The following is a 5000-nucleotide window of genomic DNA, read 5'->3' on the forward strand; positions in this document are numbered from 1 at the left end:
GGAGCGGGCGCAGAGATTTGAATGTACTGGTCAAGGTCGAGGTGACAATATTAGTACGCACTGGGGAAGTAACAGTTTCTTCCACGTTTTCTTTGATGCGATCGTAAACTTGGCAAATTCTATGATGTATCACGGGTGGTTGGGGGAATAAGTGGCCTTCAGTTCATGTGAATATTAATGTGTTATTGGATTTTTCTTACTGAAGATTTATTTATTTATTTATTTTTTTCTAGTGAGTTAACAAGAAATTCGTATAAAGAAAGAAGGAAAAAAGGAAATTATGAAAGAAAAAAAAAGGAAGAAAGAAAGAGATAGAAAAATACAAATAAATAAGTAAATACATACATGAATGAATGAATGAATGAATAAATGAATAGTTTAAAAGGTAGAATGGATTAACAAACAATATATCACTATCGATTTGAGTGTTTTTTCAAGCTAATCTAAGAAACTGTACGTGAATTATCAGCAAAGCCATAACAATAAGATACAAAATAACTAAACAGAATATATACGTAAAATAAACTAATAGATAAGTATAGGAACATACTGATAAATGCTTAGAGAGAGAGAGAGAGAGAGAGAGAGAGAGAGAGAGAGAGAGAGAGAGAGAGAGAGAGAGAGAGAGAGAGAGAGAGAGAGAGAGAGAGAGAGAGAGAGAGAGAGAGAGAATAATCATCGTGTGTAAAAATCAGAAATCAATTGCCGAAAAAAAAGAAAAAAAGGAAGGAAACAAAAAAATAAATAAATAAACAAATATTGGTTACGGAGGGACAGAGGGTGCAAGGTCAAATGAACTTCCGCTGGCAATACATTAATAAACCAAAATCTTGCATGAGTGGCTGAATTCTGGAAAATCTCCCTCTTGCATGCCTCGTCCCCGCTCCCACGGAAGAATTCAAGGCTACTGTGTATATATTCTCGGAGAGTAACGAAGAAACTATTATTGGAAAGCCACATCAATGGAACCCCATTACTACACACGAAAGACTCAGCGACTCCCACGGGCCTACTCTGAAACGCTTTGCTCTCTCTCTCTCTCTCTCTCTCTCCAAGGCTACAAAGATGATCAGTCGGTCTTGGTCTGGTCTGGTGTAATTCCCGTTTTCTGTTTGACCTACTAAGTTTTCTAGATACGTAACTTTTTATTATTATTATTATTTTTCTAAACATTCTTGAAAACTAGTGTGACTTTAACTGGAGCCTTTTGAATGTAGTGGAGGTTCTGAAAGGCTTTGCTCTATCACCACGACTGTTTTCCAAGGGCACAGAGATGATTAGCCGGGTTCTCAAGACTGTTTCTGCTGTTAACTGTGTAGAAATCTTGTCAGTCTATCATTAGAGCCATATAAACATACTTAAAAATCCGTGTGACTTCAACTAGAGCCCTTTGAAAGTAGTGGAGGTGGGGGCCATATTCTGAAATATTTCCGCACCTCTCCACCACTTTTAAAAGGCTCTAGTTGATGTGATGAAGTGGCACATGTTTTTACGGGTGTTTCTATGATGCTAATGACAGGTTAACAAGTGCTCTACATTACTAACGGAAGAAACACTCATGAAAACCAGGCTAATCATCTCTGTGGCCTTGATAAATAGTCGTGGTGAGAGAGCAAAGTGATCCTGAATATGAGATTTAAACTAACGCGCGGGACGGAAAGGTCTTGGTCTGGTCTGATGTAATTCCCGTTTTCTGTTTGACCTACTAAGTTTTCTTTGATACGTAACTTTTTTATTATTATTATTCTCACGGAGTCATATCTTATTTACCAGTGTTTCTATTTTACACGCACACTGATTTGCTTTTATTTCTCTTTCTTTATAAGTTTTTCTGTACTCACAAAGACATATTTGATTTAACCAGCGTTCCTATTGACGCGGTTACTACTTTGATTTTATTTATTATTTTCTTTCTTTTTTTTTCTGATTCTATTTGTGTCCTTACTTGCATTTTTCCTTCCTTTTATCCTCCTCTTTCTTCTCCTTCATAATTATTTTCTTTCTCCTTCTCCTTTAGACTTTTCCTTCTCTTTCTCCCTTCCTTTCTTTTCCTCCCTCTCTTTCTCCCTCTCCTCCTCCTACATACTTCTTTTCTCATCTCTTTCTCCTCACTTTTCGTTCTCCTACATACACTTTTCCTCCTCCTCCTTCTCTTCCTTTTACACACTTCTTTTCCTCGTCTTTCTCTTCCTCCTCCTGCTTCATACTTCTCCTCCTCCTCCTCCTCCTCCTCCTCCTCCTCCTCCTCCTCCTCCTCCTCCTCCTCCTTGCAAACAGTAGAGGGAATTAGTAATGAGTCAAGTGGTGAAGTGGTGTGTGGTCAGGACTGCAACCTTCTCAGTTGTCGTGGAAATGTCAACAGAGGGAGGCGATGGAATAGCTGATACGGTTTGCTTGTTTATCATGATGAAGACGACAAGGAGTTGAAAGGGCGATGTGAATGTCAAGACGTAAATATTGTTGACGTTCATTTTACAAGGACTTTTATCCATCTTGATTTACGTGAGATAACGATGGCAGGAGCTGAAAGGGTACTGTGAATCTCTGAACGTAAACAATATCTTCCTTTTTCTGACCTGTAAACGTTTTTATCTTATTTATTTAAGAGAAAGCGATGACAACAGCTGGAAGGGCACGGTGAATCTCTGAACGTAAACAATATTTTGCTTTTTTTTTTTTTTTTTGCTTCTAAACGTTTTTTTTTTTTTTTATCTTGATTTGCGTAAGAAATATAACATTAATAAGGAGTTGAAAGGACGGTGTAAATATTGCGTTTCTCTCCACCAAACATTCTTTTACCATCTTGATTTCTGTGAGAGATGAGACACTGGCAAGAGTTGGAAGCGCGGTGTAAACCTTAAGAAGCAAAACAACGCCTTGCATTTCTGTTCACTAAACGTTTTGACCTTGATTTACGGCAAAAATAACACTGACAAAGGCTTGTAAATGCAGTGCAGCTCTATAGACGTAAACATGACCATACTTTTCTACCCACAAAACGTTAAAAAACAAAAGATAACTACGATAAGTGATTGGAAGTGTAGTGCACATCTCGAGAAGTAAACATTATCGTACCTTTCCGTCTAGTCTTTTTTCTCTCGATTTACTTAAGAGATAACAAAGCTTTTAAACTGTTCCCTGTCCGCCCGCCTGCCTGCCTGCTTGCCTACCTGCCCTAACGTAAACACAGGAATATTTACTAATCTTTCTTCCCTTAGAGTCTATAATTAGAAGGCATTATGGGAGAAGCGCACATCCACCAACGCATTCTATTAACGTGAAGGGCGCCGCACATTTTCTATACACTCAATAAAATATAACAAACAATTTCTGCTGATATTTTAACGAGTTCTTGCAAGTTTAATAGACAAAGAAACGCTGCAGTGTTATTAAACCCATCATGTCAGTCAGAATACCATTGAAAACCCAAATATCCCCTACCACATTATCAAGGCAATGGCAACGCTACATAGATGATGAAGACAATATGTACGATCTCTATTTATACATCCCTCTTCACATCCTCCACATATGAGTATTAAATAAACCCACCTAACGTCTACATTCCCTTGACTTCACTCGCACAGACCAGGCAGGGAGGAGGAACAGGAGGATGAAAAAGAGGAGGAAGAAAAAGATGAGAAAAAAGAGGAGAAAAATTTAATACAATAATGATAATAATAACAACTAGCCTTGAAAAACTTAATCTATCATTGAAACACCCTTGGAAACCCTTAAAAAAACCTACCACACCCTGACTTAACCCTTTGATTACCACTCGTTACCCTGAATTAACCCTTTGATTACCACTGATACGCCTTTACTTGTTCCAAAGCCACAGCCACTCTTGGAAGCAGGAAGAAATTGTAAACTGTATTTTTTTTTCATCGGTAACTTTCTTTTGCACGCTTATAAAGACTTCAGGCATTGCTTCTGTTGCTGCTAAGTGCTTCCTGTTGCAGTGTAAGGGCTGATTAAATGTGGCAGGTATTCTGCCGTGGACTTAATGAAAGGGGCTGAATCTTTATAACAGTCTTAGTGAAATGTGAAGATGAGGAGAAGAAAAGTAAGTGAAATTTGGCGGCCAATTTCCGTAGACTTAGTGAAATGTGGCTACACGTTCCTTAGACTTTATGAATTGCGTACCCATTCACAAGAAATTTAAGTATCCCCTCTCTCTCTCTCTCTCTCTCTCTCTCTCTCTCTCTCTCTCTCTCTCTCTCTCTCTCTCTCTCTCTGGCAGGCATTCACGGAAAGGTTAGGTCAGCGCTGGGAATATGACTCATGAAATAGTAAAACCACTGCCAGTAAACCTACTTTTGCACAGATCGAGGAGAATTTGTATACTCGTATTGATTATTGTTGGCACGAGTCTTAAGAATGCCCTGTAGTATGCCTCGAGAGAGAGAGAGAGAGAGAGAGAGAGAGAGAGAGAGAGAGAGAGAGAGAGAGAGAGAGAGAGAGAGAGAGAGAGAGAGAGAGAGAGTGGTAGTATTGAGAGGCTGTGAAATATGCAACAACTATGTGAATTGGTGTTATGATTGTATATCGAAGTCACGTGTGTGTGTGTGTGTGTGTGTGTGTGTGTGTGTGTGTGTGGGTGTGTATGTGTGTGTTTGTGTTAACTTACACCTCTCCTTTCATCTTTTTTTTTTCTTTCTTCCTTTCTTTGGCTCGTCTTAATGGTGGTGTTATTGGTGACTGTGCAGTAGTAGTAGTAGTAGTAGTAGTAGTAGTAGTAGTAGTAGTAGTAGTAGTAGAACTCAAACATCAGTAACAAAAAAGTAAGAAAAACAAATAGTAGTAGTAGTAGTAGCAGCAATAGTAGTAGTAGTAGTAGTAGTAGTAAGTAGTAGTAGTAGTAGTAGTAGTAGTAGTAGTAGTAGAAGTAGTAATAGTAGTAGTAGTAGTAACACCAGCAACATATCACTAAGAAAAACAATTAATAGCAACACTACAAGCATGAAAACCAGTCGCCTTAGTTGTTTCAGTTATTACCT

General features: G+C 38.4%; 1 protein-coding gene across 8 annotated transcripts in view; it reads right to left on the reverse strand.

Annotated features, from left to right (window-relative positions):
- The window catches only part of LOC135091954 (transient receptor potential cation channel subfamily A member 1 homolog), a 55310-nt gene that overhangs the window by 23336 nt on the left and 26974 nt on the right, over positions 1-5000 (reverse strand). The window lies entirely within an intron of this gene.

The sequence above is a fragment of the Scylla paramamosain genome, chromosome 39 (genome assembly GCF_035594125.1).
Source record: "Scylla paramamosain isolate STU-SP2022 chromosome 39, ASM3559412v1, whole genome shotgun sequence".
Taxonomy (NCBI): Eukaryota; Metazoa; Arthropoda; class Malacostraca; order Decapoda; family Portunidae; genus Scylla; species Scylla paramamosain.